Source organism: Oncorhynchus mykiss, chromosome 9 (genome assembly GCF_057628025.1).
Source record: "Oncorhynchus mykiss isolate SJ-2025 chromosome 9, ASM5762802v1, whole genome shotgun sequence".
NCBI lineage: Eukaryota > Metazoa > Chordata > Actinopteri > Salmoniformes > Salmonidae > Oncorhynchus > Oncorhynchus mykiss.
Genome location: NC_143030.1, coordinates 79,358,973 through 79,375,317, shown reverse-complemented (window position 1 = coordinate 79,375,317; position 16,345 = coordinate 79,358,973). Strand labels below are relative to the sequence as shown.

General features: G+C 44.8%; 1 protein-coding gene across 11 annotated transcripts in view; it reads right to left on the bottom strand.

Moving 5' to 3' along the window:
- Positions 1–16,345, bottom strand: part of LOC110516453 (transcription elongation factor A protein 2) — a 73,194-nt gene that overhangs the window by 41,933 nt on the left and 14,916 nt on the right. The gene's annotated exons all lie outside the window — the stretch shown is intronic.

The following is a 16,345-nucleotide window of genomic DNA, read 5'->3' as shown; positions in this document are numbered from 1 at the left end:
GTAATACCTACATGTCTCAACCTCTCCCTGACCCAGTCTGTAATACCTACATGTCTCAACCTGACCCAATATGTAATACCTACATGTCTCAACCTGACCCAGTCTGTAATACCTACATGTTCAACCTGTCCCTGACCCAGTCTGTAATACCTACATGTCTCAACCTGACCCAGTCTGTAATACCTACATGTCTCAACCTGTCCCAGTCTGTAATACCTACATGTCTCAACCTGACCCAGTCTGTAATGCCTACATGTCTCAACCTGACCAAGTCTGTAATACCTACATGTCTCAACCTGACCCAGTCTGTAATGCCTACATGTCTCAACCTGACCCAGTCTGTAATGCCTACATGTCTCAACCTGACCCAGTCTGTAATACCTACATGTCTCAACCTGACCCAGTCTGTAATGCCTACATGTCTCAACCTGACCCAGTCTGTAATACCTACATGTCTCAACCTGACCCAGTCTGTAATACCTACATGTCTCAACCTGACCCAGTCTGTAATACCTACATGTCTCAACCTGACCCAGTCTGTAATACCTACATGTCTCAACCTGACCCAGTCTGTAATACCTACATGTCTCAACCTGTCCCTGACCCAGTCTGTAATACCTACATGTATCAACCTGACCCAGTCTGTAATACCTACATGTCTCAACCTGTCCCAGTCTGTAATACCTACATGTTCAACCTGTCCCTGATACCTACATGTCTCAACCTGTCCCAGTCTGTAATACCTACATGTTCAACCTGTCCCTGACCCAGTCTGTAATACCTACATGTCTCAACCTGACCCAGTCTGTAATACCTACATGTCTCAACCTGACCCAGTATGTAATACCTACATGTCTCAACCTGACCCAGTCTGTAATACCTACATGTTCAACCTGTCCCTGACCCAGTCTGTAATACCTACATGTCTCAACCTGACCCAGTCTGTAATACCTACATGTCTCAACCTGTCCCAGTCTGTAATACCTACATGTCTCAACCTGACCCAGTCTGTAATGCCTACATGTCTCAACCTGACCCAGTCTGTAATACCTACATGTCTCAACCTGACCCAGTCTGTAATACCTACATGTCTCAACCTGACCCAGTCTGTAATACCTACATGTCTCAACCTGTCCCTGACCCAGTCTGTAATACCTACATGTCTCAACCTGTCCCAGTCTGTAATACCTACATGTCTCACTCCTGACCCAGTCTGTAATACCTACATGTCTCAACCTGACCCAGTCTGTAATACCTGCATGTCTCAACCTGACCCAGTCTGTAATGCCTACATGTCTCAACCTGACCCAGTCTGTAATACCTACATGTCTCAACCTGTCCCAGTCTGTAATACCTACATGTCTCAACCTGTCCCTGACCCAGTCTGTAATACCTATATGTATCAACCTGACCCAGTCTGTAATACCTACATGGCTCAACCTGACCCAGTCTGTAATACCTACATGTCTCAACCTGACCCAGTCTGTAATACCTACATGTCTCAACCTGACCCAGTCTGTAATACCTACATGTCTCAACCTGACCCAGTCTGTAATACCTACATGTACCAACCTGTCCCTGACCCAGTCTGTAATACCTACATGTCTCAACCTGACCCAGTCTGTAATACCTACATGTCTCAACCTCTCCCTGACCCAGTCTGTAATACCTACATGTCTCAACCTGACCCAGTCTGTAATACCTACATGTCTCAACCTGACCCAGTCTGTAATACCTACATGTCTCAACCTGAACCTGTCTGTAATACCTACATGTCTCAACCTGACCCAGTCTGTAATACCTACATGTCTCAACCTGACCCAGTCTGTAATACCTACATGTCTCAACCTGTCCCAGTCTGTAATACCTACATGTCTCAACCTGACCCAGTCTGTAATACCTACATGTCTCAACCTGACCCAGTCTGTAATACCTACATGTATCAACCTGACCCAGTCTGTAATACCTACATGTCTTAACCTGACCCAGTCTGTAATACCTACATGTCTCAACCTCTCCCTGACCCAGTCTGTAATACCTACATGTCTCAACCTGACCCAGTCTGTAATACCTACATGTCTCAACCTGACCCAGTCTGTAATACCTACATGTTCAACCTGTCCCTGACCCAGTCTGTAATACCTACATGTCTCAACCTGACCCAGTCTGTAATACCTACATGTTCAACCTGTCCCTGACCCAGTCTGTAATACCTACATGTCTCAACCTGACCCAGTCTGTAATACCTACATGTCTCAACCTGACCCAGTCTGTAATACCTACATGTTCAACCTGTCCCTGACCCAGTCTGTAATACCTACATGTCTCAACCTGACCCAGTCTGTAATACCTACATGTCTCAACCTGACCCAGTCTGTAATACCTACATGTCTCAACCTGACCCAGTCTGTAATACCTACATGTCTCAACCTGACCCAATATGTAATACCTACATGTCTCAACCTGACCCAGTCTGTAATACCTACATGTTCAACCTGTCCCTGACCCAGTCTGTAATACCTACATGTCTCAACCTGACCCAGTCTGTAATACCTACATGTCTCAACCTGTCCCAGTCTGTAATACCTACATGTCTCAACCTGACCCAGTCTGTAATGCCTACATGTCTCAACCTGACCCAGTCTGTAATACCTACATGTCTCAACCTGACCCAGTCTGTAATACCTACATGTCTCAACCTGACCCAGTCTGTAATACCTACATGTCTCAACCTGACCCAGTCTGTAATGCCTACATGTCTCAACCTGACCCAGTCTGTAATACCTACATGTCTCAACCTGACCCAGTCTGTAATACCTACATGTCTCAACCTGACCCAGTCTGTAATACCTACATGTTCAACCTGTCCCTGACCCAGTCTGTAATACCTACATGTCTCAACCTGTCCCAGTCTGTAATACCTACATGTCTCAACCTGACCCAGTCTGTAATACCTACGTCTCAACCTGACCCAGTCTGTAATACCTACATGTCTCAACCTGACCCAGTCTGTAATACCTACATGTCTCAACCTGACCCAGTCTGTAATACCTACATGTCTCAACCTGTCCCAGTCTGTAATACCTACATGTCTCAACCTGACCCAGTCTGTAATACCTACATGTCTCAACCTGACCCAGTCTGTAATACCTACAAGTATCAACCTGACCCAGTCTGTAATACCTACATGTCTTAACCTGACCCAGTCTGTAATACCTACATGTCTCAACCTCTCCCTGACCCAGTCTGTAATACCTACATGTCTCAACCTGACCCAGTCTGTAATACCTACATGTCTCAACCTGACCCAGTCTGTAATACCTACATGTTCAACCTGTCCCTGACCCAGTCTGTAATACCTACATGTCTCAACCTGACCCAGTCTGTAATACCTACATGTTCAACCTGTCCCTGACCCAGTCTGTAATACCTACATGTCTCAACCTGACCCAGTCTGTAATACCTACATGTCTCAACCTGACCCAGTCTGTAATACCTACATGTTCAACCTGTCCCTGACCCAGTCTGTAATACCTACATGTCTCAACCTGACCCAGTCTGTAATACCTACATGTCTCAACCTGACCCAGTCTGTAATACCTACATGTCTCAACCTGACCCAGTCTGTAATACCTACATGTCTCAACCTGACCCAATATGTAATACCTACATGTCTCAACCTGACCCAGTCTGCAATACCTACATGTTCAACCTGTCCCTGACCCAGTCTGTAATACCTACATGTCTCAACCTGACCCAGTCTGTAATACCTACATGTCTCAACCTGTCCCAGTCTGTAATACCTACATGTCTCAACCTGACCCAGTCTGTAATGCCTACATGTCTCAACCTGACCAAGTCTGTAATACCTACATGTCTCAACCTGACCCAGTCTGTAATGCCTACATGTCTCAACCTGACCCAGTCTGTAATGCCTACATGTCTCAACCTGACCCAGTCTGTAATACCTACATGTCTCAACCTGACCCAGTCTGTAATGCCTACATGTCTCAACCTGACCCAGTCTGTAATACCTACATGTCTCAACCTGACCCAGTCTGTAATACCTACATGTCTCAACCTGACCCAGTCTGTAATACCTACATGTCTCAACCTGACCCAGTCTGTAATACCTACATGTCTCAACCTGACCCAGTCTGTAATACCTACATGTCTCAACCTGTCCCTGACCCAGTCTGTAATACCTACATGTATCAACCTGACCCAGTCTGTAATACCTACATGTCTCAACCTGTCCCAGTCTGTAATACCTACATGTTCAACCTGTCCCTGATACCTACATGTCTCAACCTGTCCCAGTCTGTAATACCTACATGTTCAACCTGTCCCTGACCCAGTCTGTAATACCTACATGTCTCAACCTGACCCAGTCTGTAATACCTACATGTCTCAACCTGACCCAGTATGTAATACCTACATGTCTCAACCTGACCCAGTCTGTAATACCTACATGTTCAACCTGTCCCTGACCCAGTCTGTAATACCTACATGTCTCAACCTGACCCAGTCTGTAATACCTACATGTCTCAACCTGTCCCAGTCTGTAATACCTACATGTCTCAACCTGACCCAGTCTGTAATGCCTACATGTCTCAACCTGACCCAGTCTGTAATACCTACATGTCTCAACCTGACCCAGTCTGTAATACCTGCATGTCTCAACCTGACCCAGTCTGTAATACCTACATGTCTCAACCTGACCCAGTCTGTAATACCTACATGTCTCAACCTGTCCCAGTCTGTAATACCTACATGTCTCAACCTGACCCAGTCTGTAATGCCTACATGTCTCAACCTGACCAAGTCTGTAATACCTACATGTCTCAACCTGACCCAGTCTGTAATGCCTACATGTCTCAACCTGACCCAGTCTGTAATGCCTACATGTCTCAACCTGACCCAGTCTGTAATACCTACATGTCTCAACCTGACCCAGTCTGTAATGCCTACATGTCTCAACCTGACCCAGTCTGTAATACCTACATGTCTCAACCTGACCCAGTCTGTAATACCTACATGTCTCAACCTGACCCAGTCTGTAATACCTACATGTCTCAACCTGACCCAGTCTGTAATACCTACATGTCTCAACCTGACCCAGTCTGTAATACCTACATGTCTCAACCTGTCCCTGACCCAGTCTGTAATACCTACATGTATCAACCTGACCCAGTCTGTAATACCTACATGTCTCAACCTGTCCCAGTCTGTAATACCTACATGTTCAACCTGTCCCTGATACCTACATGTCTCAACCTGTCCCAGTCTGTAATACCTACATGTTCAACCTGTCCCTGACCCAGTCTGTAATACCTACATGTCTCAACCTGACCCAGTCTGTAATACCTACATGTCTCAACCTGACCCAGTATGTAATACCTACATGTCTCAACCTGACCCAGTCTGTAATACCTACATGTTCAACCTGTCCCTGACCCAGTCTGTAATACCTACATGTCTCAACCTGACCCAGTCTGTAATACCTACATGTCTCAACCTGTCCCAGTCTGTAATACCTACATGTCTCAACCTGACCCAGTCTGTAATGCCTACATGTCTCAACCTGACCCAGTCTGTAATACCTACATGTCTCAACCTGACCCAGTCTGTAATACCTACATGTCTCAACCTGACCCAGTCTGTAATACCTACATGTCTCAACCTGTCCCTGACCCAGTCTGTAATACCTACATGTCTCAACCTGTCCCAGTCTGTAATACCTACATGTCTCACTCCTGACCCAGTCTGTAATACCTACATGTCTCAACCTGTCCCAGTCTGTAATACCTACATGTTCAACCTGTCCCTGATACCTACATGTCTCAACCTCTCCCTGACCCAGTCTGTAATACCTACATGTATCAACCTGAACCAGTCTGTAATACCTACATGTCTCAACCTGACCCAGTCTGTAATACCTACATGTCTCAACCTGTCCCTGACCCAGTCTGTAATACCTACATGTATCAACCTGACCCAGTCTGTAATACCTACATGTCTCAACCTGTCCCTGACCCAGTCTGTAATACCTACATGTCTCAACCTGACCCAGTCTGTAATACCTACATGTCTCAACCTGACCCAGTCTGTAATACCTACATGTCTCAACCTGACCCAGTCTGTAATACCTACATGTCTCAACCTGACCCAGTCTGTAATACCTACATGTTCAACCTGTCCCTGACCCAGTCTGTAATACCTACATGTCTCAACCTGACCCAGTCTGTAATACCTACATGTCTCAACCTGACCCAGTCTGTAATACCTACATGTCTCAACCTGTCCCTGACCCAGTCTGTAATACCTACATGTATCAACCTGACCCAGTCTGTAATACCTACATGTCTCAACCTGTCCCAGTCTGTAATACCTACATGTTCAACCTGTCCCTGATACCTACATGTCTCAACCTGTCCCAGTCTGTAATACCTACATGTTCAACCTGTCCCTGACCCAGTCTGTAATACCTACATGTCTCAACCTGACCCAGTCTGTAATACCTACATGTCTCAACCTGACCCAGTATGTAATACCTACATGTCTCAACCTGACCCAGTCTGTAATACCTACATGTTCAACCTGTCCCTGACCCAGTCTGTAATACCTACATGTCTCAACCTGACCCAGTCTGTAATACCTACATGTCTCAACCTGACCCAGTCTGTAATACCTACATGTCTCAACCTGTCCCTGACCCAGTCTGTAATACCTACATGTCTCAACCTGTCCCAGTCTGTAATACCTACATGTCTCACTCCTGACCCAGTCTGTAATACCTACATGTCTCAACCTGACCCAGTCTGTAATACCTGCATGTCTCAACCTGACCCAGTCTGTAATGCCTACATGTCTCAACCTGACCCAGTCTGTAATACCTACATGTCTCAACCTGTCCCAGTCTGTAATACCTACATGTCTCAACCTGTCCCTGACCCAGTCTGTAATACCTACATGTATCAACCTGACCCAGTCTGTAATACCTACATGGCTCAACCTGACCCAGTCTGTAATACCTACATGTCTCAACCTGACCCAGTCTGTAATACCTACATGTCTCAACCTGACCCAGTCTGTAATACCTACATGTCTCAACCTGACCCAGTCTGTAATACCTACATGTACCAACCTGTCCCTGACCCAGTCTGTAATACCTACATGTCTCAACCTGACCCAGTCTGTAATACCTACATGTCTCAACCTCTCCCTGACCCAGTCTGTAATACCTACATGTCTCAACCTGACCCAGTCTGTAATACCTACATGTCTCAACCTGACCCAGTCTGTAATGCCTACATGTCTCAACCTGACCCAGTCTGTAATGCCTACATGTCTCAACCTGACCCAGTCTGTAATACCTACATGTCTCAACCTGACCCACTCTGTAATACCTACATGTCTCAACCTGTCCCAGTCTGTAATACCTACATGTCTCAACCTGACCCAGTCTGTAATACCTACATGTCTCAACCTGACCCAGTCTGTAATACCTACATGTATCAACCTGACCCAGTCTGTAATACCTACATGTCTTAACCTGACCCAGTCTGTAATACCTACATGTCTCAACCTCTCCCTGACCCAGTCTGTAATACCTACATGTCTCAACCTGACCCAGTCTGTAATACCTACATGTCTCAACCTGACCCAGTCTGTAATACCTACATGTCTCAACCTGACCCAATATGTAATACCTACATGTCTCAACCTGACCCAGTCTGTAATACCTACATGTTCAACCTGTCCCTGACCCAGTCTGTAATACCTACATGTCTCAACCTGACCCAGTCTGTAATACCTACATGTCTCAACCTGTCCCAGTCTGTAATACCTACATGTCTCAACCTGACCCAGTCTGTAATACCTACATGTCTCAACCTCTCCCTGACCCAGTCTGTAATACCTACATGTCTCAACCTGACCCAGTCTGTAATACCTACATGTCTCAACCTGACCCAGTCTGTAATACCTACATGTCTCAACCTGACCCAGTCTGTAATACCTACATGTCTCAACCTGACCCAGTCTGTAATACCTACATGTCTCAACCTGACCCACTCTGTAATACCTACATGTCTCAACCTGTCCCAGTCTGTAATACCTACATGTCTCAACCTGACCCAGTCTGTAATACCTACATGTCTCAACCTGACCCAGTCTGTAATACCTACATGTATCAACCTGACCCAGTCTGTAATACCTACATGTCTTAACCTGACCCAGTCTGTAATACCTACATGTCTCAACCTCTCCCTGACCCAGTCTGTAATACCTACATGTCTCAACCTGACCCAGTCTGTAATACCTACATGTCTCAACCTGACCCAGTCTGTAATACCTACATGTTCAACCTGTCCCTGACCCAGTCTGTAATACCTACATGTCTCAACCTGACCCAGTCTGTAATACCTACATGTTCAACCTGTCCCTGACCCAGTCTGTAATACCTACATGTCTCAACCTGACCCAGTCTGTAATACCTACATGTCTCAACCTGACCCAGTCTGTAATACCTACATGTTCAACCTGTCCCTGACCCAGTCTGTAATACCTACATGTCTCAACCTGACCCAGTCTGTAATACCTACATGTCTCAACCTGACCCAGTCTGTAATACCTACATGTCTCAACCTGACCCAGTCTGTAATACCTACATGTCTCAACCTGACCCAATATGTAATACCTACATGTCTCAACCTGACCCAGTCTGTAATACCTACATGTTCAACCTGTCCCTGACCCAGTCTGTAATACCTACATGTCTCAACCTGACCCAGTCTGTAATACCTACATGTCTCAACCTGTCCCAGTCTGTAATACCTACATGTCTCAACCTGACCCAGTCTGTAATGCCTACATGTCTCAACCTGTCTCAACCTGACCCAGTCTGTAATACCTACATGTCTCAACCTGACCCAGTATGTAATACCTACATGTCTCAACCTGACCCAGTCTGTAATACCTACATGTTCAACCTGTCCCTGACCCAGTCTGTAATACCTACATGTCTCAACCTGACCCAGTCTGTAATACCTACATGTCTCAACCTGTCCCAGTCTGTAATACCTACATGTCTCAACCTGACCCAGTCTGTAATGCCTACATGTCTCAACCTGACCCAGTCTGTAATACCTACATGTCTCAACCTGACCCAGTCTGTAATACCTACATGTCTCAACCTGACCCAGTCTGTAATACCTACATGTCTCAACCTGTCCCTGACCCAGTCTGTAATACCTACATGTCTCAACCTGTCCCAGTCTGTAATACCTACATGTCTCAACCTGACCCAGTCTGTAATGCCTACATGTCTCAACCTGACCCAGTCTGTAATACCTACATGTCTCAACCTGACCCAGTCTGTAATACCTACATGTCTCAACCTGACCCAGTCTGTAATACCTACATGTCTCAACCTGACCCAGTCTGTAATACCTACATGTCTCAACCTGACCCAGTCTGTAATACCTACATGTCTCAACCTGTCCCTGACCCAGTCTGTAATACCTACATGTATCAACCTGACCCAGTCTGTAATACCTACATGTCTCAACCTGTCCCAGTCTGTAATACCTACATGTTCAACCTGTCCCTGATACCTACATGTCTCAACCTGTCCCAGTCTGTAATACCTACATGTTCAACCTGTCCCTGACCCAGTCTGTAATACCTACATGTCTCAACCTGACCCAGTCTGTAATACCTACATGTCTCAACCTGACCCAGTATGTAATACCTACATGTCTCAACCTGACCCAGTCTGTAATACCTACATGTTCAACCTGTCCCTGACCCAGTCTGTAATACCTACATGTCTCAACCTGACCCAGTCTGTAATACCTACATGTCTCAACCTGTCCCAGTCTGTAATACCTACATGTCTCAACCTGACCCAGTCTGTAATGCCTACATGTCTCAACCTGACCCAGTCTGTAATACCTACATGTCTCAACCTGACCCAGTCTGTAATACCTACATGTCTCAACCTGACCCAGTCTGTAATACCTACATGTCTCAACCTGTCCCTGACCCAGTCTGTAATACCTACATGTCTCAACCTGTCCCAGTCTGTAATACCTACATGTCTCACTCCTGACCCAGTCTGTAATACCTACATGTCTCAACCTGACCCAGTCTGTAATACCTGCATGTCTCAACCTGACCCAGTCTGTAATGCCTACATGTCTCAACCTGACCCAGTCTGTAATACCTACATGTCTCAACCTGTCCCAGTCTGTAATACCTACATGTCTCAACCTGTCCCTGACCCAGTCTGTAATACCTATATGTATCAACCTGACCCAGTCTGTAATACCTACATGGCTCAACCTGACCCAGTCTGTAATACCTACATGTCTCAACCTGACCCAGTCTGTAATACCTACATGTCTCAACCTGACCCAGTCTGTAATACCTACATGTCTCAACCTGACCCAGTCTGTAATACCTACATGTACCAACCTGTCCCTGACCCAGTCTGTAATACCTACATGTCTCAACCTGACCCAGTCTGTAATACCTACATGTCTCAACCTCTCCCTGACCCAGTCTGTAATACCTACATGTCTCAACCTGACCCAATATGTAATACCTACATGTCTCAACCTGACCCAGTCTGTAATACCTACATGTTCAACCTGTCCCTGACCCAGTCTGTAATACCTACATGTCTCAACCTGACCCAGTCTGTAATACCTACATGTCTCAACCTGTCCCAGTCTGTAATACCTACATGTCTCAACCTGACCCAGTCTGTAATGCCTACATGTCTCAACCTGACCAAGTCTGTAATACCTACATGTCTCAACCTGACCCAGTCTGTAATGCCTACATGTCTCAACCTGACCCAGTCTGTAATGCCTACATGTCTCAACCTGACCCAGTCTGTAATACCTACATGTCTCAACCTGACCCAGTCTGTAATGCCTACATGTCTCAACCTGACCCAGTCTGTAATACCTACATGTCTCAACCTGACCCAGTCTGTAATACCTACATGTCTCAACCTGACCCAGTCTGTAATACCTACATGTCTCAACCTGACCCAGTCTGTAATACCTACATGTCTCAACCTGACCCAGTCTGTAATACCTACATGTCTCAACCTGTCCCTGACCCAGTCTGTAATACCTACATGTATCAACCTGACCCAGTCTGTAATACCTACATGTCTCAACCTGTCCCAGTCTGTAATACCTACATGTTCAACCTGTCCCTGATACCTACATGTCTCAACCTGTCCCAGTCTGTAATACCTACATGTTCAACCTGTCCCTGACCCAGTCTGTAATACCTACATGTCTCAACCTGACCCAGTCTGTAATACCTACATGTCTCAACCTGACCCAGTATGTAATACCTACATGTCTCAACCTGACCCAGTCTGTAATACCTACATGTTCAACCTGTCCCTGACCCAGTCTGTAATACCTACATGTCTCAACCTGACCCAGTCTGTAATACCTACATGTCTCAACCTGTCCCAGTCTGTAATACCTACATGTCTCAACCTGACCCAGTCTGTAATGCCTACATGTCTCAACCTGACCCAGTCTGTAATACCTACATGTCTCAACCTGACCCAGTCTGTAATACCTACATGTCTCAACCTGACCCAGTCTGTAATACCTACATGTCTCAACCTGTCCCTGACCCAGTCTGTAATACCTACATGTCTCAACCTGTCCCAGTCTGTAATACCTACATGTCTCACTCCTGACCCAGTCTGTAATACCTACATGTCTCAACCTGACCCAGTCTGTAATACCTGCATGTCTCAACCTGACCCAGTCTGTAATGCCTACATGTCTCAACCTGACCCAGTCTGTAATACCTACATGTCTCAACCTGTCCCAGTCTGTAATACCTACATGTCTCAACCTGTCCCTGACCCAGTCTGTAATACCTATATGTATCAACCTGACCCAGTCTGTAATACCTACATGGCTCAACCTGACCCAGTCTGTAATACCTACATGTCTCAACCTGACCCAGTCTGTAATACCTACATGTCTCAACCTGACCCAGTCTGTAATACCTACATGTCTCAACCTGACCCAGTCTGTAATACCTACATGTACCAACCTGTCCCTGACCCAGTCTGTAATACCTACATGTCTCAACCTGACCCAGTCTGTAATACCTACATGTCTCAACCTCTCCCTGACCCAGTCTGTAATACCTACATGTCTCAACCTGACCCAGTCTGTAATACCTACATGTCTCAACCTGACCCAGTCTGTAATACCTACATGTCTCAACCTGAACCTGTCTGTAATACCTACATGTCTCAACCTGACCCAGTCTGTAATACCTACATGTCTCAACCTGACCCAGTCTGTAATACCTACATGTCTCAACCTGTCCCAGTCTGTAATACCTACATGTCTCAACCTGACCCAGTCTGTAATACCTACATGTCTCAACCTGACCCAGTCTGTAATACCTACATGTCTCAACCTGACCCAGTCTGTAATACCTACATGTCTCAACCTGACCCAGTCTGTAATACCTACATGTCTCAACCTGACCCAATATGTAATACCTACATGTCTCAACCTGACCCAGTCTGTAATACCTACATGTTCAACCTGTCCCTGACCCAGTCTGTAATACCTACATGTCTCAACCTGACCCAGTCTGTAATACCTACATGTCTCAACCTGTCCCAGTCTGTAATACCTACATGTCTCAACCTGACCCAGTCTGTAATGCCTACATGTCTCAACCTGACCCAGTCTGTAATACCTACATGTCTCAACCTGACCCAGTCTGTAATACCTACATGTCTCAACCTGACCCAGTCTGTAATACCTACATGTCTCAACCTGACCCAGTCTGTAATGCCTACATGTCTCAACCTGACCCAGTCTGTAATACCTACATGTCTCAACCTGACCCAGTCTGTAATACCTACATGTCTCAACCTGACCCAGTCTGTAATACCTACATGTTCAACCTGTCCCTGACCCAGTCTGTAATACCTACATGTCTCAACCTGTCCCAGTCTGTAATACCTACATGTCTCAACCTGACCCAGTCTGTAATACCTACGTCTCAACCTGACCCAGTCTGTAATACCTACATGTCTCAACCTGTCCCAGTCTGTAATACCTACATGTCTCAACCTGACCCAGTCTGTAATACCTACATGTCTCAACCTGTCCCTGATACCTACATGTCTCAACCTGACCCAGTCTGTAATACCTACATGTTCAACCTGTCCCTGACCCAGTCTGTAATACCTACATGTCTCAACCTGACCCAGTCTGTAATACCTACATGTCTCAACCTGACCCAGTCTGTAATACCTGCATGTCTCAACCTGACCCAGTCTGTAATACCTACATGTCTCAACCTGTCCCTTACCCAGTCTGTAATACCTACATGTCTCAACCTGACCCAGTCTGTAATACCTACATGTCTCAACCTGACCCAGTCTGTAATACCTACATGTCTCAACCTGACCCAGTCTGTAATACCTACATGTCTCAACCTGACCCAGTCTGTAATACCTACATGTCTCAACCTGACCCAGTCTGTAATACCTACATGTCTCAACCTGACCCAGTCTGTAATACCTACATGTCTCAACCTGACCCAGTCTGTAATACCTACATGTCTCAACCTGACCCAGTATGTAATGCATTGGTCTGTGCAGTAACCCCAACATCCCTATAAGGACAAATGCCATTTATGGCAAATAAGAAGCACCCTTAGGATGTTAGAAGTTGCTGTATGTGATCGTTTTACGGTGGATTGACTGTGAGATAGTGGTCTTTATTCATCATGCTTGATCCACCTCTTTTACTGTCCGTCGAAGCCCAGGCATCATCTTCCGATGTACTATGTACCCCACAACCACCAACACTTCTTAGTCACAGTCTAGGAGTACACTTACTTAACTGGCCTCTAAGTAATCTGAGGACCCCTTCACTCTCCACTTCTCCTGCTGGCCGTGGCCCCAGTCCATAATCACCCACACTCAATATCGGCCAAATCATCATGATGTAAAGGTACTTCTGTTTTATATTTGTAATACATTTGAAAAACATATTTTTTTTCTTTGCTTTGTCATTATGGGGTATTGTGATGTCATTATGGGGTATTGTGATGTCATTATGGGGTATTGTGATGTCATTATGGGGTATTGTGATGTCATTATGGGGTATTGTGATGTCATTATGGGGTATTGTGATGTCATTATGGGGTTTTGTGATGTCATTATGGGGTATTGTGATGTCATTATGGGGTTTTGTGATGTCATTATGGGGTATTGTGATTATGGGGTATTGTGATGTCATTATGGGGTATTGTGATGTCGTTATGGGGTATTGTGATGTCATTATGGGGTATTGTGTGTAGATTGATGAGGGGGAAAAAAAATATTGAAACCATTTTAGAATAAAGCCATGACGTAGCAAAATGTGGATGAAGGGAAGGGGTCTGAATACTTCCTGAATGAACTGTTTACAGGTCTATATTTCCTAGATGCATTAAGATATCCCAACGTTCTTTGTTTTGTATTTGTAAGGCAGACAATTTACTATTGTAAATATCAGAGCTTTCAATATAGTGTTACATGACCTTATGTTGACCACCGTCCCTACGGCATTATTTTGCACCATTTGAGTTAAATGGGTGTCGCAATATCTACTGAATCACTGTTACAGTAAAATATTATTACACAACAACATTTACACCTCGGGAAGAGGGGTATCTTAACATTTAACTGGCCTACAGTGCCTTGCAAAAGTATTCATCCCCCTTGGGCGTTTTTCCTATTTTGTTGCATTACAACCTGTAATTTAAATGGATTTTTAATTGGATTTCATGTAATGGACATATACAAAATAGTCCAAACTAGTGAAATGAAAAAAAATGACCAGTTACAATGAATTACAAAACATTATAAACAGAAAAGTGGTTTGTGTATATGTATTCAGCCCCTTTGCTATGAAGCCCCTAAATAAGATCTGGTGCAACCAATTACCTTCAGAAGTCACATAACTAGTTAAATAAAGTCCACATGTGTGCAATCTAAGTGTCACATCATCTGTCACATGATCTCAGTATATACACACACACCTGTGTATTCACACCCCTACGTCAATACATGTTAGAATAACCTTTGGCAGCGATTACAGCTGAGTCTTTCTGGGGTAAGTCTCTAAGAGCTGTGAGTCTTTCTGGGTAAGTCTCTAAGAGCTTTGCACACCTGGATTGTACAATATTTGCACATTACTCTTTTAAAAATTCTTCCAAGCTCTGTCAAATTGGTTGTTGATCATTACTAGACAACCCTTTTCTGGTCTTGCCATAGATTTTCAAGATGATTTAAGTCAAAACTGTAACTAGGCCACTCTAAAACATTCAGGGTCTTCCTGGTAAACAACTCCAGCGTAGATGTGGCCATGTGTTTTAGGTTGTTGTCCTGCTGAAAGGTGAATTAATCTCCCAGACTGAACCAGGTTTTCCTCTAGGATTTTGCTTGTGCTTAGATCTATTCAGTTTAGTTTTTATTAAAAACTCCCTAGTTCTTGCCGATGACAAGCATACCCATAACATGATGCAGCCACCATGCTTGTAAATATGAAGAGTGGTACTCAGTGATGTGTTGTATTTGCTCCAAACAACTTTCTATTCAGGACATAAAGATAATTTCTTTGCCACATTTTTTTCAGTTTTACTTTCTACCTTATTGCAAACAGAATGCAAGTTTTGGATATTTTTATTCTGTACAGGCTTCCTTCTTTCCACTGTCATTTAGGTTAGTATTGCAGACTAACTACAATTCAACTCTGTAACGGTTTTAAAGTCACCATTGGCCTCATGGTGAAATCTCTGAGCGGTTTCCCTACTCTCCGGCAACCAAGTTAGGAAGGACGCTTATGCCTTTGTATTGACTTGCTGTATTGATAATGCATACAAAGTGTAATGAATAACTTCACCATGCTCAAAAGGGCTATTCAGTGTCTGCTTTGTTTTACCAATAGGTGCCCTTCTTTACGAGGCATTGGAAAACCTCCCTGGCATTTGTGATTACATCTGTGTTTGATAATCACTGTTTGATTGAGGGACATTACGGATTATTGTATCTGTGGGGTACAGAGATGAGGTAGTCGTTCAAAAAATAAATGTCAATCTCTTATTGCACACAGAGTGAGTCCATGCAACTTATTACACTACATGGCCAAAAGTATGTGGACACCCATTCAAACTATTTCAGCCACACCCATTGCTGACAGGTGTAGTAAATCGAGCACACAGCCATCCAATCTCCATAGACAAACATTGGCAGTAGCATGGGCCATACTGAAGAGTGTGC